At 38.1% G+C, this 18,417-nt stretch overlaps 1 protein-coding gene across 4 annotated transcripts in view; it reads right to left on the bottom strand.

Annotated features, from left to right (window-relative positions):
• Nucleotides 1-18,417, bottom strand: part of LOC128732919 (syntaxin-binding protein 5) — a 1,693,445-nt gene that overhangs the window by 409,177 nt on the left and 1,265,851 nt on the right. The window lies entirely within an intron of this gene.

An 18,417-nucleotide genomic window follows, 5' to 3' on the forward strand; every position in this document is an offset into this window, starting at 1 on the left:
GCAGGTTTTTAAACTACTGCACGATTTAGTTAGATACTCTGTCTAGCTCACAGCAGCTCTATGTTTGATTCTAATGGGATGCTTTTTATAACCTTTTCCATGTCAATAATTCGTATTTACATTGCTAACTCTAAAAAAATATGTTTCTGCGTCGTTGAAATGTATATTTTAAATGTGCTTTTTAAATTTTTGAATTTTTGTGCGATAAAATGTATATTTTTGCAGGTTATGACTAAAAATAATTCAGCGTGTACACATAATGTTTACGTGTTTCTTAAGATGAATTTGTATCAGTGTTTTATCAGAACTGTCAGTTTCGGTTGTCAGAATGAGCGCAAAACGCTAATTTTTCTCTGAACGGACAATATTTATATAAGGTTTTGCAAGGTGACGTCACGAATGAACCGAAATGAACGAAATTCACCCATTTGACATCCACTCGTGGTTTGTTTACTATTTGTTAGGTAAACACGATATGCATAAATTGAAGTTAAACGTTTTAAAAGCGTATTGTGCAGCAGTGTCGCCCTGCAAACTTCTCGGAATGGCAGTTTTTGTGCTTTTCTGGCTTGCTGTTAAGGCCTTAAGCAATATTCACTTTCAACATGTTAACCCACTTTCTAAGTCCATATAAACAAACCACTGATAGACGTCAAAGAAGTGAGGTTATGCTCGCCCGTGCAAAACCTTATGGAGAGTCTAGTTGTGTTGTTACATTTTGTACAATTTACTGCAGCTTGGTTAATAAAACTCCTAGCATATAAAAGTTATACGTATTGTGCATAAAATATGAAATGATCCAGAAATATTATTTGCAATCCGTCGTGCAGATGTTTTGGCATTGAAACAGTAAATGAAAATTGCATTGCTTTGGCTTCTATGACAGATGGGTTTCATTTAGATTTCGTATTTATGCCATTAAAGCAAAGTTTTTTAAATAGGGTTTGAGTTAGAAAAAACCGTTTCAAACAAGTAGCTATATTTTTCCTGCCAGGTGAGCAAAATTAGTAAGCAAAATGAAATTTTTAGAATTCGTTTATAATAAAAAATAATCTTTTGACGTAGGACTACGTCTTACGGCAAGTTTTGAGATAGGGTGTCATTCCAAAAAATCGAAAAATGCGAGCGTCACGAAAAATGAAAGGTTTTGAGCGCTAATAGCTCAGCGGTTTTCCTATCGATTTTCAATATTCTTACACCAATCGATCGGAAAATCTTCTAAGAATTGACCCAATTGAAGAAAAGTATGGATTCTTGATGTTGAACTATTGAAAAATTGAAAATAATGAACCTATGTTTTACCAGAATTCTCGCTTCGTGATTGGTTGGAAGATTCTTTGCGATGATCTAAACCTATACCAATTTGATATCTGTGCTTGGGAAGTAAGCCAAAACAAGTGACCAAGTTTCCTCATTTCAACAAGATTTCTTAACACCACAGTTAAACCTAGACCATTTTGACGTCCTTGCTTGGGAAGTAGGTCAGAAAGAGTGACAAAGCCCCCTCGTGCCAACAGATTTCTTACGAACGCGAATAAACCTAGTCCAATTTGATGTCTGTGTTAGGGAAGTGTGCCAGAAAAATGACACAAGTTCGTTGTCCCAACAGATCGCAAATTCTTTACTACGAGACGATTAAACCTCGGCGAATTTGATATCTGTGTTGGAAAAATGTGCTACAGCTGTAGTGTTCGGTTATAATACGACTCTATATGAATACGCATGCTTGCCGTTTCATTAGAAGTGTAGTGAAAAGATGTGCTGTTGATAAAATAGGATTGAATTGGTAAAATCCCTTCAACGTAGGGAACCATGGGTAATAAAAACAATCTTTAATTTCAGTAAGGTAGCAGGAAAGCAATAGTTTGTGTTCTTGATTTTGTTAAATTGTTTTCAAATGCACAATCTTTTGAGAATTGGACGTATACAATGTTACTACTTTGATAAATGTTACATACAACGCATGTAGCATGTATATATGTTGCATATAGCATGAAAAATCGAATGATTACAAGCATGAATACATGCTATTATCACTACAAAGAGACTTACGTAGTCCTGCGTCACCTATATATGCGGTCGTGTCTTGTACACAACCCCTCTGATTTTTGAGCTATTATCATATTTATACATGCAGGTTTAGTTATTTTTTATAGATACAGATGGAAATAATCAAGTTGTCAAACAGTTGCATATAATTTATGTTTAACCGTTATGTGTTCGACAAAAAAAACACCTTTAAGTGCTCGACAAGGGTACCCGGGTACCCACAAATTGAAACACTTGCAACTTTGGCAATTTTTGACCGATTCGGACACTTTTACCACCAAAAGATTCAAGAACTTATCCACTTCCAGTGTGGTTATAACAGAGCCGGAATTGGTTCATCTGGTTCCCGGAAATCCGGCAGTCCGAGGATGTGTTCCGGAATTAAAGCACTTTTTATATTTTTGGATGTAATTATAGTAATATGGGTGTCCAAAGTTCTTCCAATTACTCCGACAGGTCATTCTTCATTGTTTTAAGACAATACAATGATATATCCTTGGAATGGCCATTCTGCGACAAGTTCCCGTGCGACCTCCTGTGGCCATAAAACTGTTTGGTTTGCAACACTGGCAATATGGGTGTCTAAATTCATGAAATTACTCCAGAAGGTCATTTTTCATTGTTTTGATTCTATCTGATGATTTTGCCACGGCATGGCCATTCCGGAGCATATTCCCGTGGGGCTTCACAGTTGTCCAAAACCAAAAATATGTGCGCATTAGAGTTTTGAGTGGGAAAACTTGATTTTAGGTTTATGGAACCTTTGGGAGAGTTTCTTGAAATTAAAAGTTCTATCGTATGATGAAATTCAAATTTTGAATAATCCCCCTAAAAGTGAAATAAAAAATTTATTTTTCTGCACCTTCAATATAACACATTGATGAGTTCTGCAAAGTTTTAGAGCATATTATTACAAGAAATTTTGCTGAAGACCGTAACCTTCTATCTCTTCAGCGAAGATATAAAAGTCCTGTTTCTTATATGTGAATCTTCAAAATCAGTTTTTCTATTTTAGCTTTTTTTGTAGTTGTTGTATGATTTTTTCACGTTCTATAAAGTTGTACAAATAGCAAAGATACACAACTTTGCCAAATGTGGTATACCTCTATCTTTGCTTGTTTAGGAACTGTAAAACTTTTGATATAAAAAATACCCCAATTTTGATCCACAATTACGCGACTATGCGCAGACGGATACAAATGAAACTTCCTGACTTTTTGTAGTTTTTTCTTTAGTTTCAGATCCATGTAATGTAATTTGTATCTGTTTGCGCATAGTTGAGTAATTCAGGGTCAGATTTAGGGTATTTATTATAACAAAAGTTTTACAGCTCCTAAATAAGCAAAGATAGAGGTATACTACATTCGGCAAAGTTATTTATTTTTACTATTTGTACCAATTTATAGAACATGAAAAAATCATACAACAACTACAAAAAAAGCTAAAATAGAAAAACTGATTTTGAAGATTCACATATAAGAAATAGGACTTTTCTATCTTCGCTGAGGAGATAGAAGGTTACGGTCTTCAGCAAAATTTCTTGTAATAATATGCTCTAAAACTTTGCAAAACTCATCAATGCGTTATATTGAAGGTGCAGAAAAATAAATTTTTTATTTCACTTTTAGGGGGATTATTCAAAATTTGAATTTCACCATACGATAGAACTTTTAATTTCAAGAAACTCTCCCAAAGGTTCCATAAACCTAAAATCAAGTTTTCCCACTCAAAACTCTAATGCGCACATATTTTTGGTTTTGGACAACTGTGAAGCCCCACGGGAATATGCTCCGGAATGGCCATGCCGTGGCAAAAGCATCAGATAGAATCAAAATAATGAAAAATGACCTTCTGGAGTAATTTCATGAATTTAGACACCCATATTGCCAGTGTTGCAAACCAAACAGTTTTATGGCCACAGGAGGTCCCACGGGAACTTGTCGCAGAATGGCCATTCCAAGGATATATCATTGTATTGTCTTAAAACAATGAATAATGACCTGTCGGAGTAATTGGAAGAACTTTGGACACCCATATTACTATAATTACATCCAAAAATATAAAAAGTGCTTTAATTCCGGAACACATCCTCGGACTGCCGGATTTCCGTGAACCAGATGAACCACTTCCGGCTCTGTTATAACCACACTGGAAGTGGATAAGTTCCTGAATCTTTTGGTGGTAAAAGTGTCCGAATCGGTCAAAAATTGCCAAAGTTACAAGCGTTTCATTTGTGGGTACCCGGGTACCCTTGTCGAGCACTTAAGGGGTAAAAAAAATCGAAGCCCCCCCATTCCACCCCCTTAAGTGCTACATGAAAACTTATTTTATGAAAAGTTACAATTCAACTAGTTCTTAGATGTCACGGAGTTTCAGTATCCTTGATCAAAGAAAACTTTAGAATTTCGTACTTTGAAAGCTGAAAAGGTACCCGGGTACCCTGTCGAACACATAACGGTTAAGCTCGTCAAAGTCGGATGTAAAATGTAGATGTCTTCAAGTACTTAGTGAAACTATTTCAAAACGAATTCTCGAGCAATTTTATAAATAAAACATAAGTAACAATAAGAAATTCTGTTCGCTTCTTTGTTTTTTCGCTCATCACGGCGACAAAATGACTTGAACGTATATGCTTTGCGCGAACCAGTAGCTGGCAGTATAAGTTATCCAATCGGTAAAAAAAACTCCAATGTAGTTAAAATAATTGAATCGTTGGTTTGAGAAACTCCACAAACGCCATTTGAAATGAGTCAATTTTCATAAACTGTTGACAGTTTTGAATCCTCGAGTATTCCTACAATATGCCGTAATTCTAGACAAAGTTAATTCCACAAACCCATTTTAATTTGGGATTGGTATTGTCAATTGCAAGGAAAATTGTACCATCCAAAGTGCGATATCGCTCATAACAGTGCTATTTTGCATTAAATCGTTTCGATATCTTCGGCGCACTTATTGCTTGGAAGATAACGAAAAAGTGCGCCGACGATACCGAAACGATTTAATGCAAAATAGCACTTTTATGAGCGATATCGCACTTTGGATGGTACAATTTTCCTTGCAATTGACAATAATATTTTGAGAAAATCAGTTTTTGTTGTTTTCATACCGTGAACGTACCATATTCTGCGCAGTTAAGACATTTTTATGATTCTTCCGCCATTCTAAGTATTCTAGATTTAAATTAACAACGCGGATAGCAGCAACGTGTAGTGCTACGGTCTATAATATCTGGTAAAAAATATGGGAATTATAAATCGACAATCAAACAATTGAGTATATTTTTTGTTTTGTAAACTTATCCACGGTGCCTAATTCTGCGCACTCTCTTGTCCATGTTCCTAATTCTGCGCATGTTTGCTCCTAATTCTGCGCACCCAAAAAGTGAAAATAAATACTCCTGACATGCTGTTTATGACTTTAGACGCTGAAAGCACACCAAAAAATCCGGCATTAGCCATTACCATAATTAAATCTATGATTCGGTCTTCTTGTGCTGTCCGGGCGGCAAAGGAATATTGTTATCATTTTGATTGCCTCATTTTAAATATTTTATTCTCGATAACGTGAAAGACGAATTGATTTGGGTTTTCTGCATACTGAACATTACACTTTAGACACTTTTTACTAATAATTGTGTTTTCATATAGAAACCACTTCCCCACGCTCTGACAGCCCCATAAGGTTGGACATTAAAAAAAATAGAAGACATGGTTTCATGAGTTGGCGCTCTTAGGTTCGGACCCCGAGACACAGCACAGGATTCCAATAAATGCAAGTTAAAGATTCTACTTGAATTTTCATGCCTCTATACCTCAGCCATTTGGGTGAGGTTGCGTATTCTTTCGCGATTTCTTCGTAGGATACATTACTGCGCAGAATTTGGAACATGAATAAAAAATCTGTGCCTAAATCTGCGCATTATTGCATCGCATTTTTCTAAGGAAAGCAATGCATGCAATCACTCTTTTTGTCTAAAACGTGACTAAAATTAATTATTCTTTCTAATTATGCTGGGTAATTTGATGATTGCAAAGATTTTCGATCATAAATTTGTTAATTTTCTAGAAGGACAATCTTAGCGTTGGTGCTAACGATGATGTTTTCTGCCATATAAAATACTATCAGTTTGACGTTAAATTATTTCGCTCTCAAATATTATGGCCCGTTTGTGAATAATGACGTAATATTCAACAGACATTTATAAAAAAATAACGCAATGATCATAGTTATGCCCAATGTTAAAATATACTTATATTAAGAAAAATGCGCAGAATTAGGAGCTGCGCAGAATTAGGAGCGTTCACGGTACAATTGGGTCAAACGCACATGTAACGAGTTGTAGAATTTGTTGGTTCTCATATATCACCCGCCTAATCTTACAACTGAGCATCTTGAACACGAACACCACAGAACAGAAGTGGAAGTCTGAACGATTCGGCGATTAAAACTGGTAACAGTCTTTTTTGTTTTTCTTTTTCTTTGGGAAAGTTTTCGCATAGAAGCGACTAACAGCAATATAAGCAGAGCGCTCGCTGCCAATCGCATAGCAGCTTTCACATGCTTTCGTGTGCATTCGTATGCGTCCGTGTGTTTTCGTGGAAAAATGTGACTCGCTACCGCCAGGTTCGCTAGCATCTGAAGAAAGTAGCATGTACGTGTTTGGATTTCTACTTTCATTTCTGTTCTGTGCTGGTACCTCATTAGTAACTAGATGAACTTTCACTTAGTTACTAATGAGGTACTAGCATTGTAGCGCGGTAGCTACAAAAGATACAGCAAAACTTTTTCATCAAAATTTTAGATAATAACCAGTTCTACAAATGTCCCATATATAACTTTGTCAAATTTTGCTCAGCTGAAACGGTACTATCAACTGAATCAAAATTGAGTCAGTGATTGGACCATACCTGCTCAGGCTAACAACCTCGTCGGATGTGCCGAAGTATTAAATTTTGGTTGTTTGATTTGGTTTGAGCATCACTTAGCCAATACCAGGCAGGCAACCAAAGCGAAATACGCGAACCGTAAACGTGTGAAAGCAAACTTATAACTTCTTAAAAAATGACTAAACAATTCTTTCACCTTGCTGATATTATCTTTGATGTTTCCGGATCTCCAAGTTACACCGAATAAATTAACTACAGTCAGCGTTCGTTTTTGTTTATAATGAAATCAAAAGCCTGAATAAAGATGAATTTCCTTTCAAATATTCATGTTTTATTGTGAAATTTCCGATCATTGTCGGTAAATCGCGAAATGCGAATTCGCGAAATTCGCTTCTTGCTGCAAAATATAGAATTTTCTGTGCATTTGGTTACTCTGACCATAAGTTCACACAGACAAATGAAGATAGAATTAACAAAAGGGCGAATGTCGCAAGCGTAAACAAACCGAGTGAGGGTTGATTTCCCTATGCTGGTCCAGCAAAAAGTAACTCTCACCCGGTTTGTTTACATTTGCGACATTCGCCCTTTTGTTAATTCTATCTAGAAATGCGCTCTGTCATCAGTCGCTCTGATCAAACGTGTAGCGAACAAAGAAAAATGGGTGATAACGGTTGTGCAAATGTGATTGAAAACGGAAAGGAACCGGACCGCTGCAGCGGAGCGGCAACGTTCATTAAACGGTAAAATTTTGACGTGAATTTTCTGGCAGGCATAACCATACTCAAAGCATTGTTTCCTACCATTATCTCGATTTTTTCAATTTTGTCACTTACACCCCTTTCCTTCTCACCCCCTCAACCAAAATTACCTAAGGAAAAAGAGACCTGTAAATTATTGCGGAGATTCCACCTTTTTACCTTTTTACTCCAACGCGAAAATGATTAGCGTTGTTATTTTCTGCGTGTCCCACACATGTTTGCAATTTAGCAATTTGAGCCATCAGTTTTTCGTTATTGCCTCCAGAATAATCAGTAACTTTAGAACATATTTTGTTTAATTTTTGTACTAAAGCATAATAATTAATTTCTTACGTAAGGCGGGGTGTATGTAAGATAAAAGTCAGTAATCTCTATTGACAGACTCTTCTGTATCACTCCCCTCCGAATGTTATGTGTGTGCTTGCTGATTCATGGTTCTGACAGATTGACAGTCAAGTCCCCGACGAGAACTCACACATGTGCGTATCAATATATATACATACGGCATTTTATATATTTCCTAGTTGAATTATATGTTTGAGAAAACCCACATGTGCGTTTAACCCAATTGTATAAAAACAACAAAAATCTGATTTTCTCAAAATATTACCAATCCCAAATTAAAATGAGTTTGTGGAACTAACTTTGTCTAGAATTATGAGATATCTTGTAGGAATACTCGAGGATTCAAAACTCTCTGCAATTTATGTAAATTGACTCATGTCTAATGGCGTTTGTGGGGCTTCTCAAATAAAAGATTCCTTTCTACTATTCCAATGTAAGTTTTCTTACCGATTAGATAACTTATAATGCCAGCTAATGGTTCACGCAAAGCATATACGTTCAAGTCATTGCGTCGCCGTGATGAGCGGAAAAACAAACAAGCGAACAGAATATCTTATTGTTACTTAGGATATGTTGCTACATCGTCGTAATTGCCTATCCAACAGAAATTATTAAAAATATCAGCATTTTTATGACACACAATGCAAAACTAGTTATTCCCTAATATTTTAGTTAGTTGTCTAGCATACGCGATCAATCAAAGTGAGCTGAGATCCATTTAAATGCTTTTTACCATTAAAGAAGTCCTACCAGCCAAATTTCCTACGTTTTTTCGTGCGACGAAGAAGACAATGTCGACTAATCGTTTTAATTTCCGTCATTCATAAATGAAAATAACTCACGCAAGACATTGTCGTTATTTTACAGCCAGGAAAACTTGCCTGACCTGCAGAAATTTTGCAGAATAACCTTTTGTCATGCCGTCCTACACAAATACATGCGCGTTAGCTTCGTAAACGTTATTGTGATTTTTAGTTCGGACGATGAAAAATTTTGATGGACGGATTTTAAAACGGTACGACGAATTTTAGAAATGAAGTTAGTTGCGTAATTTCAATAATATGCTTTAATAGTCGCTTTTCAGTGATTTCAAACTTCACGAATCGGAAGGTAAGTGTGTTTTAGTCAAATCAGCACAAGAACTTTTGGAGTATTCATTAAATCCATCTAATGAATGATGAAAATTAGAATGGCTTTACTTAGTACGACGGGAATTAGAAAAAAACCCTATGTTCTTTTAAACAAATGCTCGAGAATTTGTTTTGTAACAATTTCACTAAGTACTTGAAGACATCTACATTTTACATCCGACTTTGAACGAGCTTAAACATAAACTATATGCAACTGTTTGACAAATGGATTATTTACATCTGTATCTATAAGAAATAACTGAATGTGTAAATATGATAAAAGCTCAAAAAGATTATTTTTTATTTAAACGAAGTCTAAAAAATTCATTTTGTTTGCTAATTTTGGCCAGGGCCAGGCGCCTGGCAGGAAAAATGCAGCTACTTGTTTGAAATGTTTTTTTCTAATTCAAAACTCTATTTAAAAAACTTTTCTTTAATGGCATAAATACGAAATCTAAATGAAACCCATCTTTTATAGAAGCCAAAACAATGCAATTTTCATTTACTGTTTCAATGCCGACGTGCATTGCAAATAATATTTTTGGATCATTTAATATTTTATGCACAATATGTATAACTTTTATATGCTAGAAGAGTCATTAACTAAGCTGCAGTTAATTGTAACATACAAATATAACAACACAACTAGACTCTGCATGTAAATATTTTATTCGAAACGCGACAGTTAATTTCATTTGATTTTATCAATATAAAAGTTATAGAATTAAATACCGCAACACTGCTACCGCTGCAGCGCACCGAGAACGGTAGCCGAAAAAATAGAAACAATCCTATCTCTCTGACAAGACCGGTAGCGGTGAACCGCTGTGCGCTGATTGGTTACCGAACAGCGGAATGGAACGGCAGCGGAACGGCAACCGTCAGTGGGATACGGCCTCAACGCTGATCGGATGCTGACATTCCTATCCCCAGGAAAGATAGGGGAAGTGTCCCAAGCCATGGCCTCCCTGCTTGCATAGTTCATCATGCGATCGCAAAGGCGACCACATAAATACGAGCGGAGATAGCGACCTAGAGTTGGGACCCAACAGAAATGATGTATACAACCAACCAACACAATGAAGAAGGAGATAGCGGCACGAAGGAGGGACCCAAGAGAATGGGTACACCCCAAAACAAAAACATAACCAGCAACGACTGTACGCCACAGGAACGTGTTTGCGAGAAGTGGATGCCTACAACGATCACCAGTGCCGAACAAGTATACACTGGCGAGTAGAAGCGGTAGTGTGCCTTCAGTAGAGCAGAAAGGAGGGCACATGACGCTGATTCAGATGCTCACGTCAAAGCCTGGACGTTTCGCCCTCCTGAGACGCGATGATGGAGATCAGAGTGAAAATCAATGAGCTCTACGAGTTCGTTGAGGACAGGCATAACGTCCACAAGCAGATCAAGCAGTTAGTGGCGAGCAAATAACATCAGATTGAAAGGAACACTTTTAAAACTTTCAGACACTGTTAAATATCTTGGAGTATTTCTTGACAGAAAACTCAATTGGAACACACATCTAGAGCAAGCAGTAAACAAAGCAACAAATGCTCTATGGATATGTAAAAGAACGTTTGGTAAGCAATGGGGACTGAAACTGAAGATGATCCATTGGATCTATTCGGCCATTGTCAGACCCAGGATTACCTATGCTTCGTTGGTCTGGTGGCCAAAAACGAAAGAGATAACTACCCAAATAAAGCTGGAAAAACTTCAAAGGCTAGCCACTCTCTCAATAACAGGTGCAATGAGAAGTACACCTTCGAAGGCATTGGATGCTTTACTCTATATACTTCCATTGCATCAGTTTATACAATTAGAAGCTGAAAAAAGTGCTCTGAGGATCAAAAGATCAAAGAACCTTTTTGAAGGGGACTTAACAGGTCATCTCAGTATTCTAAAAACTATTAGTATAAATCCTCTTGTAACCAGTAATGAAGATTGGATGGAGAAAAAATACAACTTCAACCGAATATTTCGTGTATTTGAGCCTAGACGTGATTCCTGGGAAGATGGTGGTCCCGATATTCGTCCAGGCTCGACAGTTTTCTATACAGATGGTTCAAAAATGGACAATCAAGTGGGAGCAGGAGTCACTGGCCCAGGAATAGACATGTCAATTTCTATGGGCAGATGGCCAACTGTATTCCAAGCTGAAATACAAGCAATTCTAGAATGTACGACTGTGTGCTTGCGCAGGAACTATAAACATTCAAATATATGCATCATGTCCGACAGCCAAGCAGCTCTAAACGCTCTAAAGTCGGCGACATGCACATCAAAACTTGTCTGGGAATGTATTCAATCACTCCAAAAATTGTCTCGTCGTAACCAAGTCAACTTGTACTGGGTCCCAGGTCACTGTGGAATTGATGGAAATGAGAGAGCTGATGCACTAGCAAGACTCGGATCATCTCATCAATTTGTAGGACCTGAGCCCTTCTGTTGCTTATCTGCTTCTGCTTTAAAAATGGAGCTAAAAGCATGGGAATGTACGAAAGTGGAATCAAATTGGAATAACACTTTCAATGCTAGGCAGTCGAAACGTTTCATCTCTCCAAACGTTTCAATTACTCGCAAAATACTGGAGCTTTCGAAGAAAGATCTAAGCATTTATACTGGTCTTATAACAGGACATTGTCCGAGCCGCTATCATCTGAAGCTAATGGGAAAACTTCATGATGATATATGTCGCTTCTGCGGCATAGAAAAAGAAGACTCGGAACACCTGTTATGCCGATGTCCGGCAATTCTCAATAAAAGATTAAGGTTCTTCGAAAGAGGGCTGTTAGAACCCTCTGATATTTGGAGAACAACTCCCAGCGCCGTAGTGCACTTCATCCGAAGTGCATCACCGGGCTGGACAAATGCTATTAGTCAAACAATGACAATCACTTCTGCTAGTGGTGCGTCATCTTGACAACATAGCTATAATAAAACGGGGAATATATCACAATAGATCAAACAAATGGTCGCAGTGATAAAAAAAAAAATACCCAACATGGAAAAAAAAAAAAAAATAGTGGCGAGCATTAAATCGGCTATGACTACAGTTAAGTGCGAGCATATGAAATTCGAGGGTAGAGCTTTGGCTGCTGAAAACGCACTTAGCCAAGCCACGAAGAGAACCGCTGAAGTATCAGAGACGTCGAAAAGACTTCCAGTGGTGCATTCTCGCACGGACAAAAGGAAGAGGGAAACGCCTGGTGAGGAAGGGGAGCAAAAGAAAGCTAAGAACGAAGACGAAGACAACCAAGAGGAACGGACCAAGGCGAATGTAGCGGATGGCGTACCGGCGCAAGCCAGAGGGAGAGGACCAAGCAGAAACTAACTGGAGTGGAGAAGAGCGAGCAGCAGAAGCCTAGGCCTCGGCGGGAGAGCATTAAGCGTGATGCGCTGGTTGTCGAAGCAAACACCAACGTTTCGTACGCAGCGATACTCCGAAAAGTCAGAAAAGCCCCGGAGTTGAAGGAATTCCGAGAGAAAGTGGTAAGAACCAGGCGAACTCAAAAGCGAGAGATGCTTTTTGAGCTGAAAAAGGATCCATCGGTTAAGAGCGCGGTTTTCAAGGATCTTGTGGCCAAAACACTTGGAGATGTAGCACATAGTAGAATTAAATTGGATAAGTTTTCTTTTGACGTAGGACTACGTCAAAAGAAAAGTTTTAAGATAGGGTGCCATTCCAAAAAATCGAAAAATGCGAGCGTCACGAAAACTCATAGGTTTTGAGCGCTAATAGCTCAGCGGTTTTCCGATCGATTTTCAATATTCTTACACCAACCGATCGGAAAATCTTCTAAGAATTGACCCAAATGAAGAAAAGTATAGATTCCTGATGTTGAACTATTGAGAAATTGAAAATAATGAACCTATGTTTTACCAGATTTCTCCCTTCGTGATTGGTTGTTGGAAATGACGTCACCAAAGTAGAAACGCGTTTTCACGCTTCGGCTTATAATTCAGTCAATTTTCAATAGATTTCCAAGATATTTACACCAATTGATCGGAAAATCGAATTAGAAAATATTGCAAACTATTGATTGCAATTATTGATTTGCAATGCGCGTCATTGAAAAATTGAAAATAACTAATACGGTCGTACTAGAAATTGTCGCTTTGTGATTGGTTGGAATAATTTCCAATTATTATCGAACAAGTCTTGGTACCATTCAGGAATCACCGAGAAAGTTTATCGAAAGTTCCATTTATTTCTACTGCAACAAAGTTACAAGGAATTAATAGGAATCCTACCGTTTCTCGTTGATTGCTAATTGGCTTGAAAATTCCTTATTGAGATGTACTACCAACGGCAGTTCGAGCGGTGACGCAGTCGTGGAGGTCTGCAGTTGTCGGCCGGTCGTATTCGTCGGCTGCTGAGCGTGTGTTGGAGCTGGTGCACTCGTTTCGCTGCCGTTAAGGAATATCTGGCTGCTGAAGTTCTGGAATTGGCAGGAAATATCCTGCTCGCGACAACGAAACGATCAGAATTATGGTCACTTGCAGCAGGCCATCCGCAACAACGAAGAGTTGAACAAATTGCTGTCCGGTGTCACTACTGCTCAGAGAAGTGTCTTTCCGAACATCCAAACTGTTTTGTTGCTGCCCAAGAAGACGGAAAAGAAGGCTTAAATTTCCCACATATCACGTCGAAAAACCGTTCTTTTAAGAACGAAACATATGTTTATGAAGGTTTAAGGAATTTTCACTATTTAATGTAGATTGATCTAATTGTTCACTTCTTATCAAATAATTTTAACCGATCACCTCACGCGCTTCTGTTCGCTTGTTACTGGTGGTGTTGGTGTGGCCGATTCTGGTCGCTTGCTCTGGTACATAACACGAGGTAAGCCGGCGAACAGCATTATTCAAACGCTAGCTGAGCTACTGCCAACATCGTTTGCCAGGGCAAACGAAAGTCACGCTCGACTCGCGCACGTTTGCAGTGTGTGTGCAGTGTAGTGTGTTGGAGCTGGAGCACTCGTTTCGCTGCCGTGTTGAAATATCTGGCTGCTGAAGTTCTGGATTTGGCAGGAAATGTGCTGCTCGCGACAACAAAATGACCAGAAGCATCCCATGTCACTTGCAGCTGGCCACTTGGAGTGGTATTTCATCTTGATTCGGGACCATACACGAACGGCTTCGTTAATCGCATAGCTGCTGAAGCTTTCCGGTTGGTCCGTTGCAACAAGCCGTGCCTGGTTAGCGGTTATCGGTTCTCCAACTTACCGAACAGAGAATTACGTTAAGTGCGTTAGTGCAAGTTTATTGAAAGCTGGAGTTATGATAATCAAACAATCGGTCCTTTCAAGGGCCACACAACGATTGAAGAGTTTACTATATTTTCTTGCCCAGTTAATACCATAATAACACTGGCAACGAGGGAAAAGTTGAATTTTTCGCCATTGCGGATGACCAACAAATGACGGAAATAAGTTTTCTGGTGACGGGCGACATTTTCTGCGACTTCCAAAACGTCTGCAGGTTGTAAATGCTCTAACAGTGTTCTTTTGTAAGCCGCAGAAAAGTTGCGAAAAATTTTCAACTTTTTGAAAACTCGCGCGTACCGTCTACCAATTACCAGAGGAAAAGCACTATTCAACGTAGAAACATCATATAAATTTATTTGCTGTTTAGTTTAGTTACTGACTTAGTTTCGGTTTAATAAAATAGATTCAATCAATTAATGGATAGGGTAATCAACCTATTTTGGACCCCAGCAGCAGCTGTACATAATTTGGACACTTCCGTTTTATTTTGCTGTAAGTGTCCAAATTATGTACAGCTGCTGATGGGGTCCAAAACACGTTGGTTACCCTATAAATCCAAAATCGGTTGAGGATTGAATGTATACAATGTTTCTACTATGATAAACTTTACGTATGTAGCTTGTATACATGAAGAATCGTATTATTATATACATGGATACATCCTACTATCGCTGCCAAGAGACTTACGTGGTCCTACGTCACCTATGCGGTCGTGTCTTGTGCACAACCCCTCTGATTTTTATTCAACTTCCAGGTTACGTATTCTACTAAGACGCTCCAAAAACTTCAGTCAATAATGGTAACCAAGTCGTCCGAGCCAAACAAATTCATCGAACTCACAGCAAGATTAGACAAGGACATCGCTTTTATGAAGAGGTGTCTAAAACATCACCTTACTCCAGTTAGTCATAGAATTAAAGCTAGCAAATCAACCCCTTCACACCCTATTAACCCTAGAGCGGTCGCGCTAGTGTACTGAGTACACGCGTTTTCGAAAAACGCGAAAAAATCATCGAAATTTTAATCAAATCACACCAGGTTTTGGTTGTATTCGAAGATCTACTCTTCCTCTTTCTAATGATGCCAAAATATAGAAAAAAGAAATAAAAAAAGTGGTCGAAAGATGCTTGTAAAAATGGTGTGTCCGCGCGCGTGTACTCAGTACACCAGCGCGACCACTAACGTAACTTTTTTGAAATGAAAAAAGTTACGCAAGCGGTCGCGTCGTGTACTAAGTACACGGCGGGCAATAACTCAAGTTTGTGAATAGATAGAAGGTTGCGACTTTCGACAAAGTTGCTTATCTAGTTAAGACACATCCCGTGATATACAACAAAATTCGGAACTGATTCGCTAGATGGCGCTAATAATGAAGCAATTAAATTCATTTAAGAATATTTTAAAACCGTAATGAGCTAAAAGGTTACTATTTACTACAAAGTTGTTTTTAAAGCCAAGACGCATTTGGTAACGAACTCTGAAGTTTGGAACTAGTCCGCTAGATGGAGTATACGGTGAAATTTAATTCATTTGGCGATATTTCCGAACCATGACGAGATAGAAGGTTGATGTTTTCGACAAAGTTGTTTATCATGTCAATATGCTTCCGATGAAGGTAAATTAAATTCGGAATGAAGTAGTAGTAGGTGGAGATGATGAGAAAATCAAATTATTTTCGGAATATTGCGGAACCATGATGGCATAGAACACTGCTGTTCGCTACAAAGTGGTTTCTGTAGTCAAAACACGTTAGATAACGTATCGTTGTCCTTTTCATCATCGATTGCGTTGTCAATTCCAGTCAATCAACAGCTATTTTTATGGTTTCCTGAAAGAAGCAATTGATACGTATTGCTTCAACTTTTATCAAAAGACAAGATGAAGAGCACAGACTGATCCAAATGCTTTTGACCAAACAATTTCGTCGTCTACATCGTCTATATAGAAATATCACCAGAACAAGATTCCTGGAAACCCGTGCTGCGTTTCCATCACATTCTTAAAAAAACATTTTAGAGTGTTTGAGTCCCTATTCTTCCCAGGGTCGCTAATAGGTTTATTCGAAAACCTGGCAAACACGAATAAATGTCAAAATCTGGCGATCAATTTGACCGATGGGGAGGACTTTTTCGGGAAACGTCTTGCCAGTTTTGATCAACGCCGGTACAAAATGTTGTCTGAAATTAAGAGCGATGACTCCTTTGCAGAACGGAGAAACAAAAATCTGGCAAAAATCTGGGACATTACCAAATATCTGGAAGATTTAGAACTTTGTCTGGCATGCAATAAAAAATCTGGTAAAATCTAGAGTTATCAGCAAAGCAAAACCATGCATGGATATAAACGTCCTTCAGAACTTGACCCTTCTTTATCGATAGATATCGCTGCCGGTTATTAAAGTACAGGAAAATCACTGGGCTAGTGCAAAGATCCTATTAACTCTGAAGCGGCACCGCCCAGTCGAGACTCGAACATACGACGAGTGGCTTGTTGGGCCAGCAACGTATCCCGGAGTTAACTTGGCAGACAGGCATAATGGCAACGTTGATGCTTGCAATTATTAACGTGTGCGTGATGATAAAACCAAAGCTATTTGTTTTGCTAACGCGACAACACGACTGAAGTGCACTCTCTTGATACTCATTTGCAAAACAGCTTGCTTTTTTCATTGGGCTCGAATTCTTTACTCTTTCCTTGTATTACGTGTGTGTTATTTCCTGTATGATATAAGTGACCGTAATAAGAATATTATAGAATTGTTAGGAATCTAATGTACATTTTTCATTCTCATTATCATAGCAGGAAATAAAACAAACAAATGCTCGTTTTGTATTGTTTTATGGTAAGTGTCAACATAATTCTAACATTCTAATGTTTAAAGCATTACCTCAACATACCATAGCAAGCTTCCCTAATAACATACTCATTATAAAACTGTACAACTAATTGTTATACAACTAATGTGAGTCATTAATAAATTGATTTAAATAAAAGTATCGTAAGTGTGCTACTTGGGTAAGTTGAATAAGTATCATGTATCCCTAGGTGATATGTGCATTATTCAGTTTGTCAACATTGTCGATGATTCACAAACTCTGTTTTGGGAAAATCGTCAAAAGAATACTATTTACAAACATTTTGGTGTTCTTTTCCAGACCAGATAAGCCATTTTACCGTTTATTCGACATAAGCTGAGATATCGCAAAAAGAAATATGATTTTACCAACTGCGACATCTAGCGGGACAGTTCTGAATTTGACCGATCATTTTCAAATTCGTCTTGTCTAGACACACAACTTTGTCAAAAATCGCCACTTTCTATCGTATCATGGTCATGAGATATCATCATAAGATTATAATTTGACCACGCGCGCCACCTACTGAGACAGTTTCAAACTTTGTTATGAATTTCCAAATGTGTCTTGTTCGAACAAATAACTTTGTAGAACACAATAACAGTCTATCTCGTCACGACTCTGAGATATTCCAAAAAAAACTCAATATGCTCGTTATAAGCGCCATCTACCGTATCAGTTCCGAATTTTGTTATCCGCAGTCAGATTGATCTCGTCCAGATAAACAACTTTGCCAAAGACAGCAATCGTCTATCTCTTCTCAGTCCCGAGATATTAGAGATTCTAGTATCGAGATTCTAGAATCATTTGTTTTGGTCGCCATTTGCGCCATCTAGCGGATCAGTTTTCAAACTTTATTGTTCGTTTCCAGATGCGTCTTAAATTGATAAACAACTTTGTCGAAAACCGCAACCTTCTATTTCATGTCAGTCCTGAGATATAGGCAGTATTATTCGCCGTGTACTCAGTACACGACGCGACCGCTTATGTAACTTTTTTTAACGCGACCGCTCTAAGGTTAAACGCATCGAGTCGCAGTGGATGAAGGAGAGCATGAAGACCTTTTGTAGGAAGCTGAACATTAAAACTTTGGAATGCTATCACCTTTATCAAAA

The sequence above is a fragment of the Sabethes cyaneus genome, chromosome 1 (genome assembly GCF_943734655.1).
Source record: "Sabethes cyaneus chromosome 1, idSabCyanKW18_F2, whole genome shotgun sequence".
NCBI lineage: Eukaryota > Metazoa > Arthropoda > Insecta > Diptera > Culicidae > Sabethes > Sabethes cyaneus.